This window comes from Eptesicus fuscus, chromosome 6 (assembly GCF_027574615.1).
Source record: "Eptesicus fuscus isolate TK198812 chromosome 6, DD_ASM_mEF_20220401, whole genome shotgun sequence".
NCBI classification, from domain to species: domain Eukaryota; kingdom Metazoa; phylum Chordata; class Mammalia; order Chiroptera; family Vespertilionidae; genus Eptesicus; species Eptesicus fuscus.
Window position 1 is genome coordinate 49,738,844 of NC_072478.1, and position 18,344 is coordinate 49,757,187.

The 18,344-nt window shown below is 42.8% G+C and overlaps 1 long non-coding RNA gene across 2 annotated transcripts; it reads right to left on the reverse strand.

Annotated features, from left to right (window-relative positions):
• Positions 1–1,102: 1,102 nt before the first annotated feature.
• LOC129149458 (uncharacterized) lies at positions 1,103–13,738 on the reverse strand. 2 transcript variants are annotated; one of them, XR_008556356.1, is made up of 3 exons: positions 13,625–13,738; positions 12,343–12,516; positions 1,103–1,276 (listed from the first exon to the last, which is right to left on the reverse strand). It is a non-coding gene; the product is annotated as an uncharacterized LOC129149458 (long non-coding RNA). The 2 variants fall into 2 exon arrangements; XR_008556355.1 differs by having other exon boundaries at positions 13,589–13,639.
• Between the last annotated feature and the right edge of the window lie 4,606 nt (positions 13,739–18,344).

Here is an 18,344-nt window from a genome sequence, read left to right on the forward strand (position 1 = left end):
TACGAGGCAGTACGCTTCTGATCCTCATTTTCTAGATGAGGCACCTGAAGCTCAGAAGAGAATCTATAACTCCTCCAGGACCCCAGGATCCATAGAGGGCAGAAGAGAGACCTCAAATCCCACATTTTCCACATCCAGCTCACCAAAAATTCACCCTGCTCAGCATGATATGGTGATTTCCATTTTTGGTGGGTGGACTGTCTGAGTCTGTTCAATTTTCTCATTAGAGAAGGATGTTTCAGTGATCCTCAAAAGTATTCTGGCATTGTTTCTATTGCTCTCTGTGCCCTTTTAATACTTACAGTCAGGAGACCCCAACTCCCAGGGCAGGTTAGTTGGGGTGGGCTAATCGATGGTCAGGTCAGAGAAAGGACAGCCTTCATCCAAAATTGCATTTTGTCAAATTCAGGCGATTTTCTCTCTTGCCTGTGAGCCCTTTGGCCTTTGATACCTCTGATTGAGTACACTCTTGTCACCCTCACCTCACACCTTTCTTTAAGGTAAACAGGATAGTTTCAGGCCTGGAAATGTGTCAGTTCTCAGACTGAAGAGCCACAGTTCCAGAGCCTTAAATTAAAAACAGGGAGAAAATGTTCTATTCTGTGTCAGAAAGAGCTCCGTCTCTCTCAGACTCACTTTCCGGCACTTCGCTCCTGCTCTTTCTCTGAATAGACTTGACAGACGAATTATTTGGATGTGTCATGTGCTGTCATCTCAAGCCAACAAGCTGATGGTTTAATGCAAATGACATGGCAGCCCAGGAATTTTATACTGAAACTCACCTCACACTAAAGTTGTGGGAACAAGTCATCCCACCTGGGAATTTTAAGTAAGAGTTTGGCATCACCCTCATCTCTTGGTCCTTGATTTCTTAGAAAAGGAACTAGCCCTGGAAAATAGGGGGATAGGCAGCAGGATATATTCCCATCTCCCAAAGACAGGGTTCTTTCCACCCAAAGAAGTGCAGTCTTCTCCATGGAAACAAACCTCTTTGTGTCTCTCTGTCTCCTCTCCCTCCTTGCTCCCTCTTTCAACCCACAGAAATGCGCAAAAGAGCTTGAAACATCCAACAACTCAAAAACAATGTCAGGAGTCCATTTATTCTTCTTCTTTTAGGATTACTTGTTTGCCAAGTGAAAGTGTCCAATGTTGAGTAATTGAGTTATTACAGCGCAGCTGGTTGGCAGAAAGCCTCTTGCCTGGACGGACATTCTAGTTCCTGATACGGTGGGACTCTGAGCAGGTCACTTGACTCTCCAGGCCTCAGTTTCTTCACCTGGGAGAATAGGTGGAGGGTGGTGAGGAAGGGCTGGGTAATTTAGTACCTAATGATGTGCACACTTTATGGACCTCAGATTGTGAGATTTTGGCTGTCCCTTGAGAACAAGAGCTAATAAGGAAATGTTCCAGAAGTTTTCCCTTGGAAATAGGATAATTGATAGTTAGTACAGTATATACTGTAGAAACTATTTTAGGACTAGGGATCTGCTTACATGACAACTAAAGAGGTAAGAAATAAGAATCCAAGGAAACTTAGAGCTGGAAGAGCTTTTGGGTACCTTCTGTCGGTCCCCTCCTTCTACAAAGATGGAGCCAGAGGTTCGGAAGTGCCAAGAGTCAGAAACCCGCAGCCCCCTGCTCACAGACCCTCTCCCATACTCAGGAGGCCCATGGTGTCTCCATCCACCCTGGTTGGAAATACTCAGCTTGTGAACTCTTGTTCCACTCGCTTTTTGCCAAATAGTTTCTTAGGACCAGAATGATGAATGGATTCTCATCATTGCCTTTGAGATGTTAGATGGGACCTACTCTCTTATGCATTTTTGTGGGTACAGAGGGAGAAACAAAATGAGAGATCAATTGGATATTTCTTTGGGGGAAACAGGCCTGATAGTGAGTTGTCGTTCTCATGGAAAAACAGGTCTAGGAAAAGGTATGTGCTCACTCTATGTGAAGTATCCCGTCTTTCCTTACAACCTTATCATTTATATGTGACCTTGTCATTTATAGGTCACATTTTTTTCCCCTTGAAAGTCAGAAAAAAACCACACATTTATGTCTCATGGAGCCTTATTTAATCATTATTTTTCCCATTACAAGTAAAATTAATATGCTCAGACATAAATATGCTAATCTTTCCAACTGCTGACCTAACCTGATTCTGTCTTATTTCTGAGTGTATGGACTTCAAGTCTAGGACAGCTAGCACATGTCAACATTAACTGGCCTCAACTACATTTTTATACATGAGTAAATTGTTTAACTGGTGGCTGCGTTACTCAGTAGAAGTGCTTATATTTAAAAAGGAGTTAAGAATCAACAAATATATGTATGAACAAAACAGTAATAAAAGCATGAGTTATTGTTTGCTGAGTTTGACATATATAGCAGCCCCGACTGTTGCCTAGAGCCATCGGTTAAATACATCAACTGCTGTACACTGACAGGCAGTAAAGAAAGGAAAGTTCTATTGTATTTGACATAAGAAGAAAACCAAATTCACAGCTGAGAATTCGAGGACAGCAGAAAAAGTCAGTGTGCAAACTCTTCCTGCAGCCAACCACTCTTGTTCTATGGGGTTGGATGTGTGCCAAAGAATCAGCTAAATCATGGGCAACCTATTTTTAATCATTTAAACCTGTAGACAACACAATTATAAAAGAGAATATTTTGGAGGAGAAAGATTTAATTTTTTCTTCATTGTTTTAGCAGAAGGTCATTAGATAGTTTTAAACTCTACCCTTTTGGTACACTATTTTAATAGAAGACTGAATTTATCTAAGTACCTTGCTTTAAAAAATGTGGTTACATGTATTTTTGAAAACCAAGCCAAGAAATACAAGACCCATAAAATCCTGAAGCATATTAAATGACGGTTCCTTTTTCCTTAATCCACCACCACAAATATCAATTAAGTGTAATTATATTAAATAGGTTCCCCTGAGAGCAAATAAAGATTTGCCAGAACACAAATTGCTACCCAGGTGAACATTATATAATTTTCTTGAGTACACAGACAAATACAGATGGTACACTCCAGAATGTAATGTAACAAATGGGTGTTTACCGTAACATATACATTTATTTTTTGCTTAGCTACCAAATGGCAGAAGGCCAAGAAATACAAATAAAATATAGGAGCTTTTCTTTCTCTTTTCTTGGATGAGAGGATAAATGTTGCATTTTATATTAATAACTGCTAATTAAAAGGCTATTACTCTGGGACAATAATAAATAAATGGATACTACTAGAAGCAAATGCCAAATGAACTTGCAAGGAGGTTTTTACTTAAACAATTATTTTTCTTATTAAAAACAAATGTTTTACTAAGCTTACTCTGAGAGGAGAAATGAGTCCATAAATTGGAAAGTAAACCAGGTAGGACAAAATGTGTTTTAACTATTTTAGGAGCTAACTGTTGCCCTCATATGGAAGAGAAAGAACAGAAAGCTTTGTGGGACAAAGGACAAAGGTAACAAATAACTTTCCCAATTATGAAAATGAGCTGCCCAACAGATGTTTGAATTCAAAGATCTCAAGCAATATTTCTCAAGAAAGCTTCTTTTTTTTTCTTTTCTGCAGAAAAAAAAAGCCATACTTGTGTTCCTTTTCATTATACAATATGTAAGGTATGAATTTCTTCAGTCATATGTTTTTAGGGATGGAAATTTAACTCATTCTTGGTGTCGTATGGAAAACTTTGAAAAATAATCAATTTAAGATTGAATGTGCTGGTATGTCAAGTATTTTTAGTCTCTGACCTTTTTAACATGATAAAAATAATTATCTCAAAACAGAATCTTGGAAGCAAAGACATTTCCTTTTCCCATTGCTCACTCTCTTCAGATTGACATCTCAGCTCCACCCCGCCCTCAATGCTGACTTTCATAGTGAGAATATTCAGATTTCAGATCTAGGAAGTGCTATAGGGGCACCAGAAGTTGCGGGTTTGGGGTTTATTTGATCCTCAGCTGGAAAATATCAGAAGTCGCCACTAAGAACCCTTCTAATATCAGTGATTCTAGGATTTCCTTTAAAAATGTCAAGTAATATGACCTCAAGATAGGACTTACCCTAGTGAGATAGATGCTGTTCTGTAAGGAGTTGTCTGCTTTGTCCCTCTCCTGGCTGAGGGTTAGTTCCATGTGACACTTGACTTGAGAGACCCTCCTCCCTCACAGAGATGCCCCTCAAGCTGCTTAGAGAGACTCCTAGTGGTTGGGGTGGCCTGGCTCTGCTGAGCTAATGCTTGGAGAGTACCAGGACCCAAGACTTGTGATCAGCCATCCTGACTAATGGTCAGGTGGTTACTAAATCCCAAGCTTCCATTCTGTCTTGTGAATCTTAGCCTCTCAGCAGTGGTTGGTGAGTATTGGCTGTCCTCTCCTCCCTGCTCTGCACCTGGGTTGGAATGAGGAGGGAGCTTCCATCCTAGGACAGGGAAGGAGAAGGAGGTGATAGAGTGGTCTTGCATCCCTTTCTTCCTTCCCACCCTCCTAACCCACCCAACTCACTCTGCCTTCCTTCCTTCCTTCCTTCCTTCCTTTTCTAGAGGACCTCAGAAAGATGAGTTCATCACATTCCTTAGTTCATGGCACATTATCTTCACTGGTCCAAGGAAGGCTGCTCTCTTGGATTGATTGGTTGGTTAGTTAGTTGGTTAGTTGGTTGGCTAGTTAGTTATCCCTTTTCTCCCATTCCCTTCTCTTTTTTTTTTTGTACCCACACGAGGAAACCATTCTAATGTGTAATATAAATCGTCATGTTTGTGCTTATAAAATTCATAAGATAAGTCTCAATATATGCCTTTTAATTTAAGTGAGTGGTATAATGTTGTAAATCTCATAATGTTTCTTATAAATGATCACTCAGCCTTTCTTGTTTAATACTTCACCTCCTGCTTCTACCAGCTGCATAACACTTCATGATGTACATCCACCAGGTGTCTCCTGGTTGGTGACTGCCTCCACCTATCTCTAACCACAAGGAACACTGCAATGAACATCCTTGTATGTGGACACATGAGAATTTGTTTGGGCCACATACTCAAGAGTGGAATGCCTTCCTTTGACTGAGTACTGCCAGGTTGCTCTCCAGAAGGGCTGTGCCAATCTTTTACTCCTACCTGTGGTGACTAATGTTCCTCTGTACCCACCTCCCCAAAACATCTGGTTCTTGGGTGCAATTTTTAAGAATAATGATTCATAAAGTGGAAGGAACCTTCTCTACATTCTCTAGTCCATTGCTTTCAAAATTCTTCCCCAATTCAAAAAAGAATGATATCCTACATTTGAGTATACAAGGTGGGCCAAAAGTGGGTTTACAGTTGTTTATATGGAAAATAATACAATAATTAATAAATACTAATACAAGAATAAACTGTGTTTTGTGTACTCACAACTATAAACCTACTTTTTCCCTGTCTTGTATATTAGATATTTTGTTTTTAGAAAGAATGTGACAATATTATTATCAAACTAGTGGCCTGGTGCATGAAATTTGTGCACGGGGGGGAGGGGTGTTCCTCAGCTCAGCCTGCACCCTCTCCAATCTGGGACCCCTCAAAGGATGTCCTACTGCCGGTTTACAGGGATCTGGCCTAAACCAGCAGTCGGACAGCCCTCTCACAATCCGGGACTGCTGGCTCCAGCAGCTCACCTGCCTGCCTGCCTGCCTGATTGCCTCTAACCACTCTGCCTGCCTGCCTGCTCGCCCCCAACTGCCCCCCGCCACCAGCCTGCTCACTCCCAAATGCCGCCCCCCCCCCCCGCCAGCCTGATCACCCCAACTGCCCCCTGTGCCAGCCTGCTCACACCCAACTGCCCCCCCTGCTGGCCTGCTCACTCTAAACTGCCTCCCCGCTGTCCTGATCACCTCCAACTGACTCCCACTGATGGCCTGCTCACCCCCAACTGGCCCCCCTGCTGGTCTGCTTACTCCCAATGGCCCCTGCCGTCCCATCCTGGCCTGATCACCACCTGGCGACCCAAGGTCCCAGCCCCTCCTTTTTTTTTTCTTTTCTTTTTTTTTCAGTGCCTCCTTGAGTGGAGGTCAGGGCCGGCTGGAAGCAAGTATCTAGGATTTATTTATCTTCTATAATTGAAACTTTGTAGCCTTGAGCAGAGGCCAGGGCCAGCCAGGCAGGCGGGAAGCTTAGCTTCATCCATCGCCGGGACAACCCAAGCCTCCTGCTTGCTCCAGCTCCGTGGCCAGCTGCCATCTTGGTTGGGTTGATTTGCATACTTGCTCCTGATTGGCTGGTGGGTGTGTCTTGTGGGTGTAGCGGAGTGATGGTTAATTTGCATGTTTCTCTTTTATTAGTGTAAATTACAAAGGAATGGAAAGAATATTGCATTATCTTGTTCTACAGAGTCCTCAAATTTTCTATACTAGGAAAAAATAAGTGATATGCAAGGCTCAAAAGAAATGCATTAGAGTTAACTGGTCAATTTCAAAGACCTAGCTGGAAGGTGATTTGACCTAGTGACCCTCTCACCCCTTAGATCTTACTTTAGTTACATCCTGAACGCTCTCCCTAACCCTCAAAGCTGGAGAGGTACACTTCCTGTGTATCAGAACTGCCTATTTGCTTGCCTGGCTCTCACCCTAGGTTCCATTAGGCAAGCTCCTGTCTTGTTCATGGCTGAACCCCAACTGCTAAAAGAGCTCAATGATCCATACAGGGCATTGAACAGATATGGTTTCTAATTAAAATTACAATGTGGATTTCTTTTTCCCCCATACCACCAAGCAATTCCTGTACACCAGCTGGGTGTCCTACAATTCAACTCAATTCTGAAACTATCTAGTCAGGTCTCACAGGTTAAGGGCTCAGTCCTACAAGACTGCCCCCCAACTTCAGATGTCAATCACAAGTCCAAGTGATTCTGATGATCCCCTCCTCCTTGGATTTGATTAATTTGCTGGAGTGGCTCACAACACTAAGAAAAACATTTACTGACTAGATTATTGACTTATATTGAATAGCTAGATGGAATAATGTGGCACTCTCCCCACATCTCCATGTGCTAACCACCCTAGAAGCTCCCAGAACCCTGTCCTTTTTTGGGTTTTTATGAAGGCTCCATTACATAGACACAAGTGATTAAATCATTGGCCTCTGGTGATTGATTCTACCTTCTGGCCCTCTCCCCTTCCAGGAGGTCGAGGTGGGACCATCCCCATCCTTAGGTTACCTAGGGGCTTTCCAAAAGTCACCTCCTTAGAATAGCAAAGAACACCCTTATGGCTCTCATCAGTTAGGAAATCCCAATGGTTTTAGGAGTTCTGCGCCAGGAACTTCTAGACAAATACCAAACATTCATTCTTTCTTATAAACCACAATATCATAGAAAACATTGTCAAATAAATGAATGCATAATAAGTGAATTGATTTGAGGCTGCCAAAGCCTAATGGTGCCTGACACAGACCTTGAACTAATGTGTGAATGTGTAATGGATAAATGTGTAAACAAACGTCCACTGCCCCTCTTATTCCACCTTTCCTTCTCTCCTCCGGGCTCCCCCATCAGATATTCCTCTTGAATTTTGCCAGATTCCAGATGAGAGGTCAAGGCAGCCACCAGCAAAGCTTTAATTCACTTTACTGCCAGTTGCCCCTTTTCTCACTCTGAGATCATAAGGTGTTGGGGGAACTAGAAACACCCATGTCATGAAAAAGTTGTGGGCCTCAGGGAAGGAGTGAGAAGGAATAACCAACAGGTAACTTTCCAACTTGATGTTTGTGAGCACACACACAGCTTTCCTGCCCTCCCCTGCCTGAGCCCCCTCTACCCCTCTCCCCTTTCAGGCTTTATCCATCATGACAGTCTAATGAAGGGCTGGTTTGGGGGGTGGAGGTCCCCTGATTACACACAGATCTATACGTGCACATACCAAAGAGAAAATACATATAATTATATTAAGACCATTTGTTTCCGTATCTATACAGTTTATAGTGATCTAAAGTTGACAGTTTCTAGGCATAGCTCTCCCTAAATAAGCCCTCCATATTTTTCCTGGATGTGAAAGACTGTTTTCACAGCCAGAAAAGAGCACTTGAGAAATTCTTGGGGACTGAGTGGAGCTTTAGGCCATCTTCCTTGGTTTACAAGCAGTGAACAACTCATCTTAAATTGTGTTTCTATCTAATTGAAATCAGCAAGAGAACCTTTAGAATCAAAGCCATCCCACCCCAACTATTTGGACCAGAGAACTCAGACATTTGATAGCTCAAGCCCATGCCAGTTGCATTCCAAATATGATAAGGCATTTGCTTGTGCTATAGAGTCTGCTCAGTGTTTTGACTGAAAGTCTCTCACCTCTCTGTGTCAACTTTGGCATTCATGCAGAGATTTGCAAAGGGACATTGACAGCACAAATTACAGGGCTCTCACCGTTCACTTAGAGATTACTTTAACAGAGAGCATTTGAGCTAAATTCATGTACCTTGAGAACATGGTTAATCACTCATAGCTTTTAGCATAGGGTCTTACTTATAAACTAAGATACTGAGATCAGTTAACTTGTCCATATAAATTTAAATATCAAATTAGTCCTATTGCTAATTGTGTTTCTCCTTCTTAAGTTGAGGACAGTTGTCCAGTTGTCTTGCCCTACCTCTGACGCAATCCAGGTAAGGGTCCCACCTCCCCTGGCAAGAGATCATCTACTCAAGCCCTTTGAGTTCCTTAGAAGAAAGGAGCAAGTTAGGGGCAAAATATATAGCCTCCATCTCCAATAAAATGAGTTACTCAAACCAGCCAACAGCATTTTATTGAAAAAGAACAAAAATAATAACAAGCAGATTTTTTTTTTTAGAAGAGCTCTAGCCTCAGAAAAGAAATGGGGTTTTTTGTTTGTTTTTGTTGTTTGTTTGTTTGTTGTTTCTGTGCTGTGGAATTTCTCTGAGTGATCTGAGGGTAATTCTACCTATAAATGAGTAATATGAAATCCCTCAGTAACATCACTGCACAAGAGCGTTCAGCTTCCCAGGCACTGCCTTCTAGACACTTAACCTCAGGAGAACAAAAGGATGGGTTGGTTTGGGCCAACTGACTGGGCACATTGGGTTGATCTGTCCCTCAGCTCTAGATGACGACAGGTGCCTTATAGAAATGCATCCTCTAAGCCACAACATAAATGCCATCCTAAATTATTTCTAAAATAAAGCAGAGAACACATGCATACTACATGCTAGGTGGCCATACACAGAAACAAAGGGAAGATCTAACTGTCCCAGTGTCTGACTCAAAATGATAGCTGACATTTATTCAGCAGTTATCACTGTTCTAAGCACTTTACATATATTAACCCATTTAATACTATTACTGTCCCCATTTCACTGATGAAGAAACTAAGGCACAGAGAAATTAAACAGCTTATGTGAAGGTACACAGTTCAACCAAGGCAATTTGGTTCCAGAGCCTTTTGTTACCAAAGATGCTATATTGCTTACCTAGTAGACAGCCTGGGCTCCGAGAGGGCCTACGGAAGCATGAAGCACAGCCTCTCCCTACCAGGGAAGAAAGAGTTGTGATGGAGCTTCTGGCCAATAAGACTGTTGGGTGCACATCAAGCTGGCTGGACCCCCTGCATAAAGGCAAGAGAGACTCTGGGAGGGGCCACCGCTTTCTCTCACAAGCCAACTCTGATTCAAGCTGACCACCTGCCCTTCTCTCAGCCCAGGCAGGTGGCTCTGGAGGCTGAGAGGGGCAGGCGGGTTGAGCTGCTGGAACTTACAGCAGCTGCCCAACTCTTATACTTGATACAGGTTCACAACCAAGCAAGACTGGTCGTGAGTGGCTGCTTTTCAGAATTGGTTCCATTCTGGAAGTGTCCTGGGGTGTGTCAGAGAAACAATTAATTCAGGAGATATTCTGGCCTCAACAGGAATGAGCCTGCTGACAACACGTGTCTGTGGAAGCCAGCAACCAGAGCACAATCCCAGTGTGAATTCAGGATGGACTCCAGATAGGGAGAATGCCTCTGTGGTTGTTACTTCAGCATCATCCTATGATTCTAATAAGTAATTGACTGATTCAGAAGATTCACTTTACAGAGGCCACCCTGTCTGCTTTCTCGAGGTGTCTCCAAAGCACCAGCACAATCCACCGAGAGCAAGGCCTACGTACTACTGCCTGCCTCCTTCCCCCTTCCAGCGTCTCTCTTAGAAGCCAATCTGAGTGTGTTTCAAGAATTTCAAAGTAAATGTTTTTAATCTACCAGAGCCCATTTACAAATATGAAGCTATTATATAGTTTCCCTCACTAAAAATGTGCCTGAGACAGTATGTGATAATCATGGCTTACTCAGACGATACATTAAACGATGAACATTGGTGTATTTACTCCACAAAGATACAGTGAATTGCTCTATAGAGCAAGATTCCTTAGTGGGTTTAAAAATACAATTCAAACTCCAACCCTACCCCCAACCTCCATCATACACACTCCATCTTGTTCCACTTTAAGTGAAATTGTATGTCTCCCCCCGTACCCCCACCCCAACCCCAGGAACACATTTATTGTGCGTTTATGTTTATCTGGGACTTTATCAGCAGAATTCTCCCCAATGACTAAAAATACATGGGACTAACTTGAAGTTGAATACGAATGGTTCTATGAACATCCGGGTCCCCGCCACCCCCTTGTTCTTGGCACTCTGTGAAAAACTGAGTCCACAGGTCCCTTGGGTTCCCAGTGAGCACATGAGCTTGCTGCTGACAAGAAGAAACTGTTGTTCAAATTACAGATGGGAACTGGAATGAGCATCCTGAGTCATAGCTCCAACCCACAGAGGAACATTGGCTCCGAGATGCTGCACCAGAACTGACAGTCATCTTAAGGTAAACAATTAGACTGTAGCATACAGTTTTATGACCCCCGTAAGTGGTTTCCCCTCTGCCTCACAGGTGTACATGCGTAATTTTTCTTTGCTGAGGAAACTGTAATATCCTACTCTTAGCACCGCAGAATCCCCGCTCCCAGAGAGCATATTAAATGACTTCCCTGTTTCCAAGGCTTAGTTAAGAGCTCTATAAAAACGACTACATATTTTACACAAGTCCTTGCTAAGCATGTTGACTGAGTCTCTCCCTAAAGATACTTCCAGCCAGGAACCCATTCGATTTTGTCTGAAAGGGGTTAGAAAAGACTGCTTCTTTTAAATTCTTTTTTCCCCCTGCAACATTTTATCTATGCCAGTCAAGTAACAGGTTATCCTTAGCCAGCGGATCTCTTCCTCTTTCTTAAGCATGCCAAGCAGGTGAGAAACTACACCACCAAAGTTTCTCTCTGCTCATATTTGGGGTCAAGCAGTAGCATACGAGCCAGTGAGAAGTGTTTGGAGGAACAGACTAAGTGTGTATTATTTTCCTCCTACCAAAGGGAGTCCCTTTCTCTCTCCTGGGCACTTCCCAATTTTGAAAGTTGCCTGAGATTTTGGAGAAACACAAAAGAAGGGGTGGTTTATTAAATCCAATCTATGAGCCTTAGAGATCTAATTTTTTCTTTTTATTCATTCACTAGAGGCCTGGTGCACGAAATTCGTGCACAGGGGTGGGGGTCCTTCAGCCCAACCTGAACCCTCTCCAATCTAGGACCCCTCAGGGGATGTCTGACTGCCAGACATCAATAATCAATAAAATATATTTAAAAAGTTATATTATTTTACATGCTTTAAGTTATACAGTACATATTCAACCTCTTTTACCCTGTTTTTTTTTTTTCTTCTAAATATATCTTATTGATTTTTTTCATGGAGAGGAAGGGAGAGGAATAGAGAGTTAGAAACATCTATGAGAGAGAAACATCAATCAGCTGCTTCCTGCACACCCCCAACTGGGGATGTGCCCACAACCAAGGTACATGCCCTTGACTGGAATCGAACCTGGGACCCTTCAGTTTGCAGGCCGACGCTCTATCCACTGAGCCAAACTGGTTAGGGTCCCACACACACACACTTCTTTTATTTATTTTTTTAGATTATCCACATTGTATATATGGCATTAATTCATTTTTCCATTGATTTTTAGAGAGAGTGGAAGGGAGAGGGATAGAGAGAGAGAAACATCAATGTAAGAAACATCCCTTCAATTGCCTTCCTTAGGAGCCCTGACCAGGGATCCAACTTGAAACCCAGGTATGTGCCAGGTATGTTCCCTGACCTGGGATCGAACCTGCAACTTTTCCATGCACAGGACCATGCTCACGCTCAACCAACCTATCCACTTCAGCCTGGCTGTTAAACAATTTCTGGAATTTTATTTCAATTAATTCTCGCAAAGTCTGTGGTTTAGGTAATATTCACATTTTGCTGATCAGAAAAAAAAAAACACCAACCTCTTTGTTTTAAGACATTATTCTTCCCTCATTGCTGCGTTTTTCTGCCAGCCCTAGAAAGGCTCTTGACAACAGTTTCACTGGGTATCCAGAGTCAGAAGCATTCTTCTCACCACTACCCTCTCCAAAGCCTCCTCTGCACTGGTACTGAGGCTGTCCTGGAGGGCGCAGAGGCTAGGTAACAGAGACAAAGACAGAATTTGGACCACTGGAGCCACCATATCGGCCTCTCCTCTCTCAGCCTTTCTCCACCGTGCTAGAGAAGGCAGGGCCAGTGACTTCCTGCAGCACCAAGCTTCCGGATAGGCCAAGGTTTGTGGTGCTAGCTCTTTGGACACCGGAAGTGCTGCAGGAAATGGAACTGCTATTTTTAGATACTTTTAAACACACCAGCGCTGAGGTAAGACTTCACTTCTTGGTTCTGAAAGACTTCACTCTGCTTCTCGACTGTGGGACATATACAAAAAAATCCTTAGGCATCGACTTTCCCTCCTGCTGGTGGCCTTAAATTCTGCAGGTACACACCCCCACCCCTAGCTGGGTGTGGGTACCACATCTGCAGGAGAGCATCAGTGGCCAGGACATTTCTCTGCATTATCTTAGGCTCCTGTGTCTTTGGTTGAGTTGGCTGTTCTGCTTGCTTTGCTCCCCTGACCCCTTACCCTTGTCAACTTTGGGCCTTGAAAATATCTTGGTTCTCAGGTTTAGCTCAGGTGGTGTTTGGGAGGGTCTCAGACTGCCTGTGCTTGAGAGCAGTTCCGGAGACCGAGCAGGTCACGATGGCTTCGTGATTCCTAAATCCCTCCTCCCAGGTCCTTTTTCTAACGGGACTTAGATTGCCCAGATGTGACACTCATTCGGTTTAGGATTCACCCATAAGGACATGACATATTTGCACAGAACTTTGTGTGGAGGATACCTGCAATGAGGGGAATCAGCGATGAAAGGACCCAATGGCAGATTTGGAACCCCCAGACAGGGAACCTCGCTCACTCCCCGCATGTCTCCCCACTGCACTCCCTGCATATCTCCCTCAGCAGCCTGCCTGGGCATGCAGGAGGCTTGGCTTCCTTCGTCCCCAGGTGATGAAGGAAGCCAAGCCCCCCACCCGCTCCACTGGCTCCATGGTTCCAGCCCACGCTGCCATATTTGTGGCTATGGGCACTGCCATATTTGTCGTGGAGTGATGGTTAATTTGCATATTACCCTTCTATTAGATAGGATTATGGATTCATTAAAAATATACTGTATAGTTGTTGGGGCTGGTGGTTGAATCAATCACCAATGGCCAAATGATTTGATCAATCATGCTTGTGTGATGCAGCCTCCATAAACACACGAATAGATGAGGTTCCCGGAGCTCCTTGGCTGGTGAACGCATGGAGACTGGGGTAGAGTGGCACCTGGAGAGGAAATGGAAGCTCTGAGCCCTTTTCACATAACTAGCCTTATGCATCTCTTCCATCTGGCTGTCCCTGAATATCCTATTATCATAAACCAGTAAACCAAGTATGTAAAAAATATATATGGTTATTTAGTGGTTGCAAATAAAAGAATGGGTGGTTTATTTAAGCCAATCTATGAGTCTCAGAAATCTAATTTTTCTTATTATTCACTCTGGGTCTATCAAAAATATATAACTGTTGAGGAGTTGCATTGGGCCCTGTGATAGCGCTGGGTGGATATTGATGAATAAACCACGCATGGTTGTTACCCTCAGGGAGCCTGTTGCCTGCTAAATGAGACATACTTTAAACAAGTAGAGATATAAAACACAATACTCATGGGTGGGTGCATCATGTGTCAATTATACCTCAAGAAGACTGTTACAAAAACATAGACACAGCACAGAGGGCTCTTTACCACTGGGTCAGGGACACTTGTTTCTACCTTGTCTTCTCACTGAGTGAGCATGCACAGTAAAAATTGTCTGCCTGTTCTCACATGATACCTGGCACACACTAGGTGCTTCTTAAAATATCTGTGACCCAGGCAGAGTATGGTGAGCCAGGATTGAAACTTGCCTTATTGAAGATTTATGGAGAACAGAAGGAAACACAAAACATTTAGCTGCCACTTCCTGCCACTGATCCTCTGGCCACATCTTAACTTGGCTGATTGGATTGGCTGTTCTTGAGGCCACTCCTCTTTCCCTCTTTTGGGGGGTAACTTTAATCTCCCCAACTGCTTCATTTTCCACTTCAGTGAGTCACCAGGCAGAGGATGGAGAATGTAAGTCATTATTTTCATCATCTTTGCAGATAATTTGATACTGTACATAGTCCTTTAGAATGTTTCTTCTGTATTTATATCTTGGCAAGGGCACACTACATTGTTTGCAATTCCTCTATTCTCATTGCCAGCTTTTTCTGGAAAAATCAAAGAAAATAAGATGCAGGATACATCAAGCCACAACCACTTGGCTCCCTGATGTTGCAAGGTTTTTCTCACTCCCCTGCCCACCCCCCTCACCCCCTCATTGGTTTCAGTTCAGTGTTCTCTCTCTCTCTCTTGAAGCTTTTGAGGATGCCCTCTGCAGACCTCCTGGGGCCCCCGATTGTACTCAGCATTCCAGAAGACTCTTCTTCCAGGTGAGACCAGCTTATTCTCTGACAGGTTTCTACTTGTGTTGAAATGAGAGAAAAATTAGGTGTGCTCCAACAGACTCTCTAAGAGTACAATGAAAGAAAGCCCCTAATCTAAACCAGCCCAGAATTTCAACGTTATGGACATGTCCTACACTCCACAAGTCGTTAGAGCTAGCTCCTCTAATAACAGCAGAGACTTGTTGGACTTCCAAAAGAGAAATTGAGTTACCATTTGCTGCCCTGTGCAGCATTTAGAAAAGTTTTTCTTGCAGGGCCAAGCCAATCCTTATAGGCATGAGAGTGTTCCTTTGGTGAACAGAGATGAAAATTGAGAGTTATTTATCAACATTCATCACTAACCACAGTAAAATGTACGCCTTGGCCCTTAAGTCAAAGTACAACTGTTTTCTTGACATTTGGGATTGAATGTTTTCAACATATTAAACAAGACTCTGCAGTAAAATATTGACACTGTACTTCTTAGCTTTGTGTCAGGCATGTGTCTGAAAGATTTCCTCTGAAGAAATAGTCTGGCCCAGATTTATTTGTGGGTGGCACTGGAAATGTATTCCCTGATGTGTCTACTGACGATCAGCTGCTGTGGGACATCCCCCAGTTATAAGAGACTAGTCTGTGTGACTAGAGACTTTGGACCATCCCCTATGTGGAATGTCAAGCCCCACATTGAAGAGCCTATTTGTTTCAATTATTGCAAAAAGGGTTGCATCAACAATTCGGAGATCCAGTCATGAGCTTGGTAATGAACTTGGAAACGTGCTACTCATACCATGTACACATGGCCAAAGGACGTGTTGTTTCATTCTAGATGTAAGAGAACCCAGCACTTATAATATTAGCGTACTCCCAGTAGGGAGCCCCTTCAGGGGATCGAATCGAGTACCCAAGTGGATTTTCTTTTTCCTATCGGTTTTGGAATTTGACAGAATAATCAATTAGACGATGAGATCAGTTGCATCCAAGCATTTCCTTGTCTCCTTTTTACAGACTGAACCCCAGAAACTTGGTGCTGCTGTATGTAGTCACTAGACTAAAGGCCACATATTTTATTGCCTAAAAGTCTTCATTATATTTCTGAAAACCAGATACGTAACTAATGGTGATCATTGGGCCAGAGCAGGTTTGTTGTTGTTTCCTGTCTCAGGTCAGCGAAATCTTTGCCTTCACTTCACCTGCAACTCAGAGCCAGCAAAGACAGGGCTGAACTGCGCGTGCCAAGGTGTCACTGGAGCACGCAGCACAGACAGCCACTGCTCTCAGCGATGTGGAATCTATTTCCTCTCACTATAGCATGGGTCATATTTTATCTTTACTAAAATATTAGGTTGTGTTGTGGGTTGAATTGTGTCCCTCAAAAACATATGTTGAAGTCTTAATCCCTGTTATCTGTGAATGTGACTTCATTAGGAAATAGGGTCTTTGTATGTGTAATTTTATTAGAACGAGGACATACTGGATTAGGGTGGGTCCTAAAAAAGGACTGGTGTTCTTTTTTTAACTTTATTTGGGTGGCATTGGTTAATAACGTTATATATGTTTCAAGTGTGCAATCCTATGCTACATCATCCGAATATTGTATTGTGTGCTCACCACCCAAGGTCTAGTGTCCCTCCAACAGCATAAATGGAGCCCTCAAACCCTCTCCATTCTTTCCCCACCCCCTCCTCTCTGGTAACCACCCTTCTGTTATGACTGATATTCTTAGATGGAGGGGGGAATTCAGACACACAGGGAACAAAGCCGTGTGAAGACCAAAGCAGACATTGGAGTGAAGCATCTACAAACCAAGGAACACCAGGATTGTCAGCAACCAACAGAAGTGAGAAGAAGCAAGGAAAGCCCTAGCTGGTTTTGCTCAGTGGATAGAGCTTCGGCTGCAGACTGAAGGGTCTTGGGTTTGATTCCAGTCAAGAGCACATGCCCGAGTTGCAGGCTCAGTCCCCAGTAGGGGGTGTGCAGGAGGCAGCCAATCAATGATTCTCTCTCATCATTGATGTTTCTATCTCTCTCTCCCTCTCCTTTCTTCTCTGAAATAAATAAAAATATACTTTAAAAAATAAAATAAATAAAAAGAAGCAAGGAAGGGTCCTAGAGCCTTCAAAGAGTATGCTGACCCATGGTTTTAGATTTCTAGCCTCCAGAACTGTGAGATAATTAATTTCTGTAGTGGTAGGAAACTAATACAGGTTTATTTTAATTCTTTTACCATTTCAGTTTCCAAATCTCCAAATTTTCTATTTTTAACTTCTATAGTGTTTGTCCATCAAGATTTGAACATTACATTTTTATTAAAAAAATGTCTTCCTGGAAGTGGCTGGTTTCATTGATGACTTTGCAGTGGAATGTTTGCATATCAAGGGAAAAGAAAGGAAATGCTTGCTTGTGTGTTTAAATGCATTGCTCTTGCCAAAATAGAATAAATGTCTACCCATAATATGACAGTTAAGTAAGGACTAATTTTGCAGCAGAAAACCTGCAGAGAATGAACTTTCAATCAGCACTGCTCCCCTGGGTAAGTGGCTACAATTCCAATATGCAGGAGAAATCTCTGGTGCCCACCAACAGGCTTCTCCATGAATTGCTTCTATTGGTGGGGGGCGGGGGGGGCCTGCACACTGACATAGTTAAGTACTGATGGACTGACAGAAAGCCCCAAATTTGAATCCTCATAAAAACAATCTTATTTCATAGGGTGGCAGTGAGAATTAAACCAGATGCCATAGTCCCTGCTATACACTGAAGGCCCAGTGAAGAGAAACCACTGACATTATTATTAATTAAAAAGATACCTAAGTTGTTTTTTTTTTATTGGAAATCACTCTGAATCCATTATGAAAGGAAGCAAACTCTAAAAAGACATATTAAGTATATCCCGGGAAGTGAAATTTACTAGCTATTATCCCAGAACATTTGAAAAACTCAAGATCCCAAATTCTCTCATTTCTGTACCCTGAATATCAATCTGCCCCCATCCACACACACCAAATGATAACAGTTGATGTTCACCCTGGCTTGCACTGATCCATCCAATGTTAGCTGACGTGCTGACGATAAACTGGATGGCAAAGCTTTGTCTGAGGAACAATAACCAGTAAATCATATTGCAGGGCCTAAGACCAAGTCAATATTACATCTCAGCTATACACATTTTCTTTGATCACAAGATTAACCCCTAAATTAGTTGATACCTAAGCTAATTGATACCTATAGATAGTAAATTTCAAGTAAGGTAATGTAATTTTGTGGAAAACAGTAGTTTGAATTGAGGCACAAAAGCTACTGTGGGTATGACTGTTTTTAGAGATAACAGCTGCAAGAATTGGTGGGTCATGTGTCCACATGTGACTTTGCCTGATGAATGCCTATTCGTCCTTGCCAAGACAGCAACCCCTCAGG